The sequence below is a fragment of the Haliotis cracherodii genome, unplaced genomic scaffold (assembly GCF_022045235.1).
Source record: "Haliotis cracherodii isolate W230 unplaced genomic scaffold, xgHalCrac1.p SCAF_20, whole genome shotgun sequence".
Classification (NCBI taxonomy): Eukaryota; Metazoa; Mollusca; class Gastropoda; order Lepetellida; family Haliotidae; genus Haliotis; species Haliotis cracherodii.
The window spans coordinates 6,128,068-6,143,693 of NW_027266276.1; positions in this window are offsets into that span (position 1 = coordinate 6,128,068).

Genomic DNA, 15,626 nt, shown 5'->3' on the forward strand with positions numbered 1-15,626 from the left:
TCCAAAGTGGGGCACCCATGAAGATCCGGGGCAGAACAGGTCTTTAGCAACCCATGTTTGCCTTAAAAGGCGACTGTGCTTGTCGTAAGAGGCGACTAACGGGATCGGGTGGTCAGACTTGCTTACTTGGTTGATGCGTGTCATCGTATGACAATTGCGTGGATCGATGCTCATGATATCAATAACTGGGTTGTCTGGTCCAGACTCGATTATTAACGACTGCCGTCATATAGCTGGAATATTGCAGCGTGCGGCGTTAAACAACAAACACACAAACAAACAAGTCCAAAGTGGGGGGAAAGGGTGGCCCAGTTGTCTCAGGCGCTGCAGTTCACTGTGCAGAGTTGCATCCCTTGGGTACACCAGAAACCTATGATAGTGGATTTGAATGCTGGTTCGTCTGATTATGTTTCTTGGATTGACAGTACCATACCTATGTTCGTGGGTTTCACAAAGGTGGTAAACATCTGAGACCATCACTTTGGGCTTTCCTCCTACATCAAGCTGACATGCCGTGATATAACTGGAATACTGTTAAAAGCGGTGTTGAACAAAACTCACTCACACACCAGTGAAGTCACCTTGAATTTCTCATCATATTCTGTGATTGGGTAGTCAGACTCGCTGACTTGGTTGATGCATGTCATATTACCCCAATCACATAGATCGATGCTTATATCAATTACTGGATTGTCTGGCAGAAACTCGATTATTTACAGGCTATAGGTGGAATATTGCTGAGTGTGGCGATAAACAACTAACAAACACAAGGCATCATTGTCATAGTTCTGTAAGTAAACTCTGTGACCGTTTTCATAATGGGCTTTGCACACAAATGTTATACCGGTAGCTGTATCTATTCCCTGGATTAAACAACTTTCTGTAATAGTTAGAAAGACTGGGGTTGATGGTCATTAGGAGACATGATAGCTGCACACAAGTGTATTTGCTTGGTCAGGTGCTTCTCTCTGTTTTGGTTGTATACCTGTATATACATGTAAATATGATATACATATTATCTCAACTGAAATCATGAATTGAAATAAAACCTTTCATTTCTATCTGAAATATCATATTTGTAAATCTTTATTGCATGGAATGTGTTGAGATAAAACAGACAGTGCACAGGACAACATACTGGAGAGAGTATGTTAAATACAAGGAATCCCAGAGAACCTGTTTGTTTCATAGAAGAACAACTTTGAAAAGGAGGATGTGGACGGATGCAAGCATTGAGATAATACTAGGGGCTGCAGATTATTCTGAAAAAAATAATTTGTTCCACAGAGAAAAAAATGTCCTGAGGTTTTAATCTGCAAAATTGCCTGTCAGTGGAAATGCTGGACTCCTGGAAAATGTTTTGCGAAAAGAAAAAAAATGTTCTGTCCTGGTTTCACTGACAAAAAATTGTGTTTGGAAGCAGTCCCTGAAACCAACATCTGTCTCATGTCCCGGATCACTCGCCACTTTGGTAACCTGCAAGAAGACTCTCCCCCCTATCCATGAATGTATGTCTGAAAACACAACCAATAAGAATGAAAGTGTATTCAGTCATTCTGTATGATGATACTGTTCCGATGTGGATATCATCTGGAATATGTATGATCTATGGTGGAAATATTCGTGAATCATTATGTAATGAGTTGACAATTCTTTTAGTTAGGCCCATTTGCGCTTAGACTAAACCCGAATATATCATGAGCTGTGTTTATGAATAACTATCAAATACTGATGAAACCTGTGTTAGGAAATAGGCGAACATATGCTGCGCCATGGGTGCCACCCATCTGGTACACGTGCGAAGGCATGACAAGTGTTCACCTGAAACAAGGGGGCACGGGTGGCCCAGTCGTCTAAGGCGCCGCGATTCGCTGTGCAGAGTTGCGTCCCTTGGGCACGCCAGAAACCTATGATTGTGGGTTCGAATCCCGGTTCGCCCCGATTATGTTTCTAGGTTTGTCAGCACCATACCCGTGCTCGTGGGTTTCACCGAAGTGGTAAATGTTTTGAGACCTGCATCACTTCGGGCTTTCCTCCCACATTAAGCTGACACGCCGTGATATAACTGGAATACTGTTAAAAGCGGCGTTAAACCCAACTCACTCAGTCACTCACCTGAAACAAACCCAAAATTAGGAATTGCATCGGACGTAATTGCGTTACTAATGCTTCAAATTTGGAAAGACGTGCATATATACTACTCAGCATTTGCTAAGGACCAAAATAGTTTTATTTTATCAATGGTCTGGTCGTTATATGTCAGCCGTGAAGATCCGGGTGAATAGGTCCTACAGAGCCAACTATGCTTGTCGTAATATTTAACTCATGATCACATTCAAACTGAATATTGATTTTTCTCAGGGTATTCAGTATAGTTAAACCTTTGAGTCCAATGCCGTATATAGCTGGAATATTGCTGGGTGCGACGTTAAACTACAAACCAACAAACCAATATGTAATTGTGCCGCAGAGTTCGTAAATATTTCATGCCTGCATTCGATCAGTAAATAAAGGTTTGTTATGAAATACAGGTACGAAGGCTGAAAAGACCAATTACGGTAATTGTGTAATAAGTTAATAACACAGTGTTGTACACAAGGAACTACTCAAACAATGTTCTACATTGACTAGTTCACTTCTTCGTGACATTACTTTGTGTACGGTGGCACATAAGGGACATGGAGTCTGTTTTCTCAATATTTTGATATTTCACTTACTGTTATGGTAACCTTTTGCAAACTAACACGATTTGTCATACAAATATGTGATAAATCATGTATAAAGTAGATATTGATTCGCTGAAAAGTGAAGCAAAAATGTCAAAAACTAAAATGAAAATGTCGAAAACAAAAACGAAAATGTCAAAAACTAAAATGAAAATGTCAAAAACAAAAACGAAAATGTCCAAAACAAAAGCGAAAATGTCTAAAACTAAAATGAAAATACAGAAAAGTATTTCCAGATACAGATAATGTTCCCACCGCGTTTAGTTTTGGACATTTTCGCTTCACATATCAGCGATTCCGCACGCACGTTTGTTCTGATTCCGTTCTAGAGTCTTCAACTAAATCAAATACAGATTCAAACAAACAAACAATTTGCTTCAGTTTCTTAATGACGGTCCAAAATTAATATAATTAAGTACATTCTGAATGAATTTTCAGTCTATAGAATCAAAAGCCTTTTCAAAATGTACTAATATCAAAAGTCTTGGAATATGTTGAGTATCAGTGTAATCCATTAAATCATAGACTTGTCTCGTAACCTCTCCGTGATCTAGGGCGGTCAGGTAGCCTAGTGGTTAAAGTGGTTTAAGGACAATATTTGTTTTTTTATAACATTCTTTGACGTAACTCATACGAAATATACTTCACTGTTGTACACACAAAATATTTCATACAAAATTATTTAAAATGCACTTGTGTCGTGGTTAGATTTTATATGTGCACACGTGTCAACGCCATTCGCCATATAAACAACGTATTTGTCAACAACCACCGTTATAGATCCACACGGGAAAGGTCAGCATGTTGTAGTCATCTTACACCGACATACCAGTTCTTTTGTAAAAAAACTCAAAATTTGAAAAACAACATGACATATGAATAAATGGTTTGGGCCATGACGAAGATGATGGCGTCTTCCCTTTATTAAATTTTCACTTGAAAATCGATTTCATGTTTCTGAGTCAAGGAGATAAAAGACTTGGTAGGCTTGGTAGGAGACATTCTTTTAAAAGGCGACTATGCTTGTCGTAAGATCTAACGGGATCGGGTGGTCATGCTCGCTGACTTGGTTGTTGCATGTCATCGTGTCCCAACTGTGAAGAACAAATGCTCATGGTATCAATCACTGGGCATCTCCCCGAGGCAGGAGAGTTAGTTAACTGACCACAAAAGTCCAGTTTCCACCCTTGCCGAACTAGGCTAGAATTCCTGGGCTCGATCATAGCGCTACCAGTGGTTATTACGAGTTATGTCCCTTCTAAGCCTCTCCTATGGACCAATCAGATTCCACCTCTCGTGTCACTTGCATTTGCTTCTAACAAAATGGCAGTGCCCAGTCAAGACGATCTGATCGATAATCAAGATCTATACTGTGATAAGACGGGTATAACGATCTATACCATGTATACCGAAACGTCGCTTTTTACAGTATTAAAGAAGTTGTTATCAATAAAATTGTGTCTACCTTGTCAGCCGCCATGTAGCAGGAATACTGGTGAGTTACTGCGGCGTTAAACAACAAACAAACAAATCACAATCCAAATGACCCCATATCCTACATCATGCAAAAAATCCTTGGCAAAACGAAAGATAACCTTGGTGGTAGGATCGCACACCGAATAAACCTTCAAATGTTTTATGGTATACATGTGGAGGACATTTCCAAATTCGAAGCATCAGTGACAAAACTGATGTCCGATGCAATTCCCTATTTTGACTTGTACAATATGTTCCAGGTGGACAATTGACTTGCATTTGCATGTGTTTGTGATGGGTGCCACGGGTGGGGCAGGATACGCTCACCTTTTCGCGAACACCTGGGCCCACTTGCACAAAGCGATCTTAGCACTAAGATGATCGTAACTTCCATACCTTAACATAGGCTTACAATAGTCTTAGCGCTAAGATCGCTTTGTGCCAGTGGGCCCTGGTATCTTCAATGCTTGATAGTGATTCGTAAACACATGCTCATGACATAGTCAGAATGGTACAATCGACTCTGCTTTTGGTGGAAATGTCTTATAAATATGGAAAGGGCTATGTCGTCGCTTTTATTTTCCGGAAAATGGAAGCTAAAATGTTATTTTAAAAAATCATTGAAAAATAGAAAGGGGCAGATAATAATTGATATAACGGGAATATTAAATGAAACCATGTCATTCTGTGAAACATTATATACTAGCCAAGATGTAAGCATTGTTTAATATTCCAAAGACCCAGATTTTGCGTTGAGTGATCGGCATTCGGGGATTAACGGAAACGTAGGCAATTTAATGCTATTTACGAACTGGTTTAATGATCAATATTAAAGATACATATTTTGATAATGCACTGTTTCGACATATTTTGGTTGTGTAGTGTTTGATATGACTTACGTCATCAAGCAATTCATTGATCAAAACGTGCTTGAGGATGATATCGTTTCTGTGCCTCACAGAAACAACATATTGCTTGTATAGTGTACAAAACCGTTTGCGGGATCTCTGCTGTCAGATCTTCAACAAGGACAAACCATGAGACTTCTCGTCCAAGTGTGTGTACGCCAGCAGACCCATGAAACTACTTTTTTAACAACGTGCGCATCTATCGACTTCACACAATTTTCAACGTGTATAGAGACGATATTGTGATCTCAGACAATCGTTACATGCTAATGTAGCTTATTGTACATGCGTGATAAAAAGTGCCGTGCTGCAACACTGGGTCATTTTGTGCGTTCTGTATTAATTGTATCACTTTCTCTCAGTGACTAAGTATGTTTTGTGAACTGCCACTAGAAAGACCAATGCGTTGTCTATTCTTGATACAGCATAAGACATTGTATCTTTTTCCATCGCCTTATCGAAAATCCGTGGAATCTATGAATAATAAATTCAGCTCTTAAAATCCGGAGTAACAGATATCCGGATCATAACGACCGGGCGTGACCTCATAATAAAGTTCTGTCAACTGTATACGGGAGGGGCTCACCTGGTCCCATAATATCGAAGCGGTATCTCGCTTCGGTTACCGTCTTCTCATTCTGCAACTGAATATCGTACACTTGGAAGCCGAAATTCTCTGATACATCTCCACATATCACATCACTTCCTCCCCCACAAATTCTCTCTTGGTCACCATCTTTCGGAGATGGAAACATCGTCACTACGGTAATGTTTTGACAGCTGGCGATTTCCTGTACTAAACCGATCCGAAAGTAGTGCCGTCAATTATTTTTCGACAGCCAATCAAAACGCGATGACACAGCTCTCCACTCTCAGCCAGCCAATCAGATTGCGTAAATAAAAATAAACCACTACGAATAAACCACTGCTGGCGATTGGAGATCAAGTCCTGTTGTGGGAGAAACAATGATACATCACCGGCAAACATCCATCTGCTTGTCGTCATAGTAACAATGGCTCTAACCCGGAAGCAGCATCAAACTCTGCGAAGACATAACACTATACTGGCATGAGGGAAACTTTGAAGTCTTGGGAATAATATTTAATCCCACATTACATGATCTATGGGTAATAAATACAAGAAAAAAACTCGAACATATTAATAGATTACTGGGAAGCTGGAAAAAAGACATCTACCATTAACAGGTAAAATTACAGTTATTAAGACTCTGGCTCTTTCAACATTAGTTCATACATTTTCAGCACTTCCAAACCCACCCCATGATTTTATTGGAAAATTGAATGAACTATTTTATACTTTAATTTGGAATAACAAACCAGACAAAATAAAAAGATCTACTTTGATAAGGAAATATGAAGAAGGTGGTCTGAAAATGATAGATAACCGTAAAATTATTGATTCATTGAAATTATCATTTTTAAGGACACGTTTACAAAAACCGACTTCGTCAACATTAAAGAACTTCCAATCAAAACAGATATTCCTTTTGGGAGCAAATATTGATAGGTTTATTACTTTGAAAAGTCCCTTTTGGAGGGATATATTGAATATTTGGTGTAATTACTACAGAAAACATAAAGCTGACAAACAAAGTATTGACGAAATTTTATCAGAACCATTATGATTCAATCACCAATTTAAAAATAATTTCATTCTGAAACATTTGTTTAAGAAGGGTATTCATAGTTTAAAAGATTTATGTATCAACAACAGATTTTTAACATTTGAAGAATTACAAAACCAATTTCAAATTAAAGGTACTATTCTTGACTACAACAGAGTAATGCTAAATATCCCTAAATCATGGAAAGAACAATAAACGGCAGATCTTCTATCACAGCTAACGTATACATAAATAACATTTTGAGAGACTTGTTGATAAGAGCAAAGGGCTCCAGAATATTTTATGATAAACTTACACTACAACTAACTTTCCTCTTATGTGTGATAAATGGGAAAATGAACTTAAAGCATTTTATGGAATAATGTTTTCTCTAATCGTAGATTGTGTACCAATGATGTTAAACTAATATATTTCCATTACAGATTTATAAATAGAGCTCTATACACCAAAAAGGAATTATGTAAAATGAAGCTAATAGATGATGATATATGCTTATACCATGTGTATGTAGAATGTGTTTTTGTAAAGGAATTTTGGTTAGAAATTGAAATGTACCTAAACTCGAAGCTTGCATATGATATTCATGTTACCATTCTGGATAAGTTATTTTGCTACAACAAAAACAACTACCTATTCAACCACATAATTCTTCTTGCAAAAAGAAATACATTCACCAGTCAAGCATTAAGAAAACTCCATATGCGTTCCCTTTTTCATAAACATATTGAAAGATGTATGTAAAATAGAAAAGAAATTCATCGCAATGAAAAATAGTAGTATTAATAGATTCGACAGAAAATGAAGGAATTATCAGCCTACTTGTTATAATTTCTTAGTCAATCAATAGATGTACTTACCCATATCGGATCATGTTTTAAGATTCTATGAATTGCTACATGTATATACCTCATGTACCAATGTTACATATATGTCTACTGAATTGAAATAAAAATATTAAAAAACAAACAAAAACAAAACAAACAATGGCTCTAACACGAAGCCATGAAGACTACGTGTTTACTATTTGACAGCACATATATTGGCACACCGAATTGGATATGAGGGGAAAACACTTCATACTATCTTCGTATGTAATTATCGATTAAGAAACATTATCGATTGAACTTGAACAAATACTTTTTTCTGAGGGTGAGAAAGCAAAGCTGATCTGATTTTTATCAAAAGCGATGACATCATATGAGTGACCTAGGACATGGTGAGACTCACATGTGAACAAGGCGTCCAAATAGCGGTTTCAGTTCAAAACCTAAACCTAAAAGAAGATGAAATTGTCTTACAACTTCAACTATTTTCTTCTTGTAGGGTTATAGATCTGGGAATCTGAAACATTCTTTTATGATGTGTGATGGATTCAGGTTTGTCAATGACAGTAAATTAAAAACACCCCCAAGTTATATATGCAAAGATAATATGTAAATAAAAGTGTCAAAAAACATTTCCGTAATCATAAGAAATTGCTACTTAAAGCGGAGTCCTATGAACGTTTCAGACTTTATCTTGAGCAAATGTTTATGAATCACTATCAAATAGTGATGAAATTGGGGGTTTGCGACAAAGGCAAGCGTATCTTGCCCAACCCATCACAAACACACGCAAAGGAAAGTCAATTGTTTACCTGAAAAGAAAACACGGGGATATATGGTTCAAGTCAAAATAGGGAATTGCATCAGACATCCTTTTTGTCACTGATCTTGGCAAATTGGGTGCCTCACTCATTTGTGCTTTACTAAGATGGTGTGATTCCACATATTCCATATGCTACATTTGACGACTGCTGAAAAGATTGTGAACTTCGTTTGCATTAGTATGGATCCACTCTCGAGGATGTTTAATGATATCATGGTTAGACCTCTCAGATCCTTTGTTTTATAAGAAAAACGTCAGTAAAACCCGAGTCTCTGTGTATAACCGATGTACATCATGGCCAACTTTCATTCACATATCAATAGCACCTAAAATGTTTAAGCAACATTGTTTCGATAACTGTATTAAAAAAGATATTCAATAACTCTATGTTCATCCGTGAGAACACTGTGTGAGTCAGCCTTACGCGATGTTCGTGAAATATGTTGGTAGCCTTTCGCACGTGCATTATTCTTTGATGATTCGGGGGCACGGGTGGCCAACTCGTCTAAGGCGCCGCGATTCGCTGTGCAGAGTTGCGTCCCTTGGACACGCCAGAAACCTATGATTGTGGGTTCGAATCCCGGTTCGCCCCGATTATGTTTCTAGGTTTGTCAGCACCATACCCGTGCTCGTGGGTTTCACCGAAGTGGTAAACGTCTGAGACCTGCATCACTTCGGGCTTTCCTCCCACATTAAGCTGACACGCCGCGATATAACTGGAATATTGTTAAAAGCGGCGTTAAACAAAACTCACTCACTCACTCACTTTGATGATTCGGTTTATGAAAATGAAATGCGTGTCCCGCGGCGAGTACACAGTTCACACAGGACCAAGCCGAGCCCATTTATCAATCACCCAAATATTACGTGTTGATGGGCATATTATGGGCAAACGTAGCCCTGAACAAGAATTTAACTAACTGAATTATTCACAAATAGACCCATTCATAAGCTGTACATGTATGACTCTCGCCATTATATGTATATATATGTGGTTGACGACGTTATTTTTGAGCGGTGTGTCTTGTGGGTTGTTTCCCTTAGATGTAGCTGGGCAACGCTGATAAACGCAATGGCCAAACGATCGCATCCAAAACCGGGGAGACATGACAATCGGTTTTGGGAGAAAACGTGCAGGTCATCGATGTGAGGGGGAATATGCAGGAAATGTGTGCATAAAATGGAGTTTCCCGACGTTGCCGAAGTCGGATTCTATTGGGGGAGTCATCCGTATTACAATTTGGGTTAATATTGTTAAAGCTGGTACATTTTATCAACATCCTTATAGAGGCTGAACAGAATGTTGATGTCTCATATAAGGAATAAACAACTCGATGTCGTTGTTAATCGTTTATTTCTTAAAAACCCGTTTTACAATTTATTCCCTATTTGTTTATATCAATAATTCATTTACTGATATCACAAATTAGATTTTGGGATATCAATAATTATTTTTTGATATCAATAATTAATTTTTGATTTCAAATCAAATATGCGATATCAATAATTCATTTTGTGATGTTAATAAATGAATTATTGGTGACATAAATGCTTTTGCAACACACGTTTCACACCTATTACGTAATATAAAACGTCAATGCCAGAGAATATCCAGACTAGATTATCCGACGAAACAGATTCCATCGGGGCTACTCACACATGTTCCATATTTGTTACCTGACACGCACTGCAGTACTCCCGCCATGAGACGGCAGCCTGTGAACAAACCAGACTATCAAGATATTGACCAGAAATGCAGACACACGATAGCGCATTTACTGATGTAGTTGAAACTCAAAACGACATGTTAATTTTGAATGACGCTTGTGAAAAAATGAGTTTAAACAAGTGTAATTGCATCTTGTTCGTTTTTGTTTCTAATGGTAACATTTGTCTTGTGAGAATGACGTTTACAGTTCATTCCTTCTGTTGGTGAAAGTATGTTTCCATTTATGTTGATGGGAAACAGCATCCCTAAATGTTTATGATATTCTTTCAAATTTAGAGCAGTGTGTTTGTTTTGTTTGCTTGTGTGTTTGTTGTTTAACGCCGCACTCAGCAATATACCAGCTATGTGACGGCGGTCTGAAAATAATCGATTCTGGATAAGACAATCCAGTGATTGACTTCGATCTACGCAGTTGGGATACGATGACATGCATCAGCCAAGTCAGCGAGCCTGACCACCCGATCCCATTAATCGCCTCTTACGACAAGCATGGATTGCTGAAGACCTATTCTACCCCTGATCTTCACGGATTAGAGCTGTGTGTACAAAGATCCACAGATATCCAGAACACCCCCCCCCCCCCCGCTTTATTTGAGTTAAACAGGCTAGAAAAATCAACATTACCTAATTCATTTCGATTTGCCTCGATACGCACGAAATAGTTTTACTCATTGGATGTTGCCTTGCAGGTCGGCTTAATTTACCGAACAAATGCAGCATCACTTATACATGAACTCTACAGCAATAAACAAGACATAAAACCGCTGATGTAACCATGTGATTAAAAGGAGATATTGAATACCGAAATAAAACTACAAAGACCCAAAATCGAACGATAACATAATTAGCTCTTTTGACGTGTTTACTAAACTTTATGATACAATGGTATGATCGATAGTTGAATACAGTGCTGCTGTTTGGGGGTGGGGGTGGGGTGTGCCTGGTGGGAGTGGGGCTGGGTTGGGGGGTGGTGGTTGGTGGGTGGGGGTGGGGGTGGGGGTGGTTGGTGGGTGTAAACAAACTACAGCTGAGTAAATGCTCTCCAGAACCGAGAGATTTTGCTTCAACTGTGTCAATGAGTTCGAAGATGAGATGCATGTCCTTCTATTATGCCCAGTATATGAAGAAGAGATTTCGTAACCAAGTGTCAACAAAACGCTAACTTTCAGTATCGCAATATACAAGAGAAGCTACACTATGTTTTAACTGACAAAGACCTTATCTTTCACGTTGCCAAAACCTGCCAAAGTATGTTATCAAAACGTCGTTTAACTTTGTATAGATAATTTTATCCTTTTTATTGTGTATTTTAATTGCGGTTTACTGTTTATACATTGTTTGAACTATATGTATATAGTCTCTCATAAATCGCTGGGCGATTGGTCATGGTTTTATTTTTCATGCTTTTTATACTTTGTTTTATCAACTGTGCCAATAAATAAACAATTCTGTCTGTCTGTCTATGAGTAAATATTTAATGGTTAAAAATGTTATCTGGAGCTATGGCGGTTCACAGTGAATACCATGGGGCAGTGTTTTGGGTGTTTAAAGACACAAGCAAATTCTTTAGGCTATCTTTGTACAATCTGCAGATCTTCATTTAATTGGGGCTGGACGCACGGTGCGCCACACTGGTGGAGTGACAATAATACATCACCTGCAAACATCCATCTGCTTGTCGTTCTAGTAACAATGGCTCTACCACGAAGCCACGAAGACTACGTGTTTACTATTTGACAGCAACATGTTGGTATAACACATTGGATATTAGGTGAAAACACTTCATACTATCTTTCTCGTATCGTATGTAATAATCGATTCAGAAACATTATCGATTGAACTTGAACAAATACTTTTTTTCTGAGGGTGAGAAAGCAAAGCCGATCTGATTTTTATCAAAGGCGATGAAATCATATTGGTTGCCTAGGGCAATCTGAAACATTATTTTATGATGTGTGATGGATTCAGATTTGTCAATGACAGAAAATTAAAAAAAACATCCCCCAAGTTATATACATGTATGTAAAGATAATATGTAAATAAAAGTGTCAAAAAAACATTTCACTAATCATAAGAAATTGCTTCTGAAAGAGGAGTCCTATGAACGTTTCCGACTATATCTTGAGCAAATGTTTATGAATCACTATCAAATAGTGATGAAATTGGGGGTTTGCGACAAAGGCAAGCGTATCTTGCCCAACCCATCACAAACACATGCAAAGGAAAGTCAATTGTTCACCGGAAAAGAAAACACGGGGATATATAGTTCAAGTCAAAATAGGGAAATGCTTCAGAGCCACATTGAGTTACATGCCATGGAGGCCCAACTTTATAGGTGAGTCGGGAAGTTGAACTATCTGCAAATGAAGAGGATCTTCAAACCATTGTGTCATCAACACCTCCGGCTCGTGGTATAAAACCTCACGCGGGACGCATTCAACAACATGTAGGCTCCAACGATTTTATCTTACCGACATGATTTGATGTGACATTGTAAAATAATCAAAACAAATCAAAATTGATGGATAACAGCTGTTCGATTGAGCTGAGGTTAACTCGTCCTATGTCACGTTGACTCGGGAAAAGCGTGCGGCTTCTTGCTTCGAAGCGGGGTATAAGTTATTTATTTTCTTTCTTAGAAATCCACGTGAAACCTGTCTTGGTCGTGGCGGGGTATAATGGATTTATTCTCCCGCTAAGAAATGTATTTCTCTCCAAGGCGTGATACATAGTATTTTATGAAGATCACGTGAACCAATCAGATCTCGTCATTCTGACATAGAAGTATGGTAACTAAAAGTTTGCCTGTGTCGAACTGACGTCACCGTGGTTGTCTAAACAGTTCTCTTGTGTAAATAATCTCTTGTGTGCTGGATTTTGGGAAGGGAGGACAGTAGTCTTTAGTCTGTTTAGTCTTCCCCCAACACCATAAATGTGTATGCTTTCCTAAATACAAGGAGACATTTAATCACCATCATTTGAGCTGTAGGGGGCACGGGTGGCCCAGTCGTCTAAGGCGCCGCGATTCGCTGTGCAGAGTTGCGTCCATTGGGCATGCCAGAAAGCTATGATTGTGGGTTCAAATCCTGGTTCTCCCCGATTATGTTTCTAGGTTTGTCAGCACCATACCTGTACTCGTGGGTTTCACCGAAGTGGTAAACTTCTGAGATCTGCATCACTTCAGGCTTTCCTCCCACATTAAGCCGACACGCCGTGATATTACTGGAATAATGTTAAAAGCGGCGTTAAACCCAACTCACTCACTCACTCATTTGAGCTGTTGTGAAGACAGCAGTTTCTATCGGTGGCCTTTCTGGTTTTGTCACATAATAATTATTACCAAGTTTTTTTATGGTAAAAGATACACCATTCCCATGCATATCATGAATAAGATGAATATTAGCCGGCAATAAACATTGGATCACTGTTTTTTGTAACTTCCAGCCAAATAATTGTACGGGAAATTTTTACATCGTCCCTGGTACATATATCTGTCGACTTCATACCATTTTCAACGTGTATAGAGACGATATTGTGATCTCAGACAATCGTTATATGCTAATATAGCTTATTGTATATGCGTGATAAAAAGTGCCGTGTTGCAACACTTGGTCATTTTGTGCGTTCTGTATTAATTGTATCACTTTCTCTTAGTGACTAAGTATGTTTTGTGAACTGCCACTAGAAAGACCAATGCGTTGTCTATTCTTGATACAGCATAAGACATTGTATCTTTTTTCATCACCTAATCGAAAATCCGTGGAATCTATCAATAATGAATTCAGCCCTTCTTAAAATCCGGAGTAACAGATATCCGGATCATAACGACCGGGCGTGACCTTATAATAAAGTTCTGTCAACTGTATACCATTCTGAATCTGATGATTCTTGGTAGACAGCTTGTGTTCCTTGAAGCTAGGGCAAACGCAGCATCTGATTAAGCTATCACACATAACGTTAACACACCCTATATATTACAGCGTTGATCAATAGCCAAGCTTATTCAAAGAACATGTTATCTTTGGTATAGTTACACACAAAATAACTACAGAGCCATAGCTGGAAACACGTGACGGGTATATTTCATATGTTTTCATGACAAACTCTTTTCTTATATGTTCGGGAAGGAGTTGCAATGCACGTGATAGAGTTTGTATGGTATCTGATCTCTAGTTTCTCATGATAGAACAATGGCGTGTCGTGTTGTATGATCGATTGTTTCCGCACGTCTCAGGACCCTTCTGTACTAGCCGTGTAGGTCATTGTAAAGTGCTTCTGTATATATATAATGCTGTCATACAGGTTCCAGTGAACAGACGCTACGGGGACATGACAGGTGAGTCTTGATACAAACTGAGTGAATGTTATTCAACGTATTTAGCAATAATGAAGCTGCCAACCCCCTAGTAGGTTGATTTATATATCCGGGACCACGCAGTGTGGTACGCGGAACGCAAATATAATCGGTTTTGACACGCAGATTCAACAATTAAAACTGGTGTACATAAAGATTGTCTTTATATATTTTATTTTTTCGATATTCTTTTCAGTTATTTAACTTCAAATCACACCCTTTTCTTAATGCTTTTGAGATTTTTGTTATGTAGTATTCAGGATTCGGGGATGAGCAATGAGCAATTAAATGGTATTCGGGATTCGCGGATGAGCAATGAGCAATTAGATGGTATTCGAGATTCGGGGATGAGCAATGAGCAATTAGATTGTATTCGGGATTCAGGGATGAGCAATGGGCATTTAGATGGTATTCAGGATTCAGGGATGAGCAATGAGCAATTAGATGGTATTCGGGATTCAGGGATGAGCAATGGGCATTTAGATGGTATTCAGGATTCGCGGATGAGCAATGAGCAATTAGATGGTATTCGGGATTCGCGGATGAGCAATGAGCATTTAGATGGTATTCGGGATTCGCGCATGAGCAATGAGCAATTAGATGGTAATTCAGGATTCAGGGATGAGCAATGGGCAATTAGATGGTATTCGGGATTCGCGGATGAGCAATGAGCAGTTAGATGGTATTCGGGATTCGCGGATGTGCAATGAGCAATTAGATGGTATTCGGGATTCGCGGATGAGCAATACGTCATTAGATGGTATTCGGGATTCGCGGATGAGCAATGAGCAATTAGATGGTTTTCGGGATTCGCGGATGAGCAATGAACAATTAGATGGTTTTCGGGATTGGCGGATGAGCAATTAGATGGTATTCAGGATTCAGGGATGAGCAATGAGCAATTAGATGGTATTTGGGTTTCGCGGATGAGCAATGAGCAATTAGATGGTATTCGGGTTTCGCGGATGAGCAATGAGCAATTAGATGGTATTCGGGATTCGGGGATGAGCGATGAGCAATTAGATGGTATTCGGGATTCGCGGATGAGCAATGAGCATTTAGATGGTTTTCGGGATTCGCGGATGAGCAATACGTCATTAGATGGTATTCGGGTTTCGCGGATGAGCAATGAGCAATTAG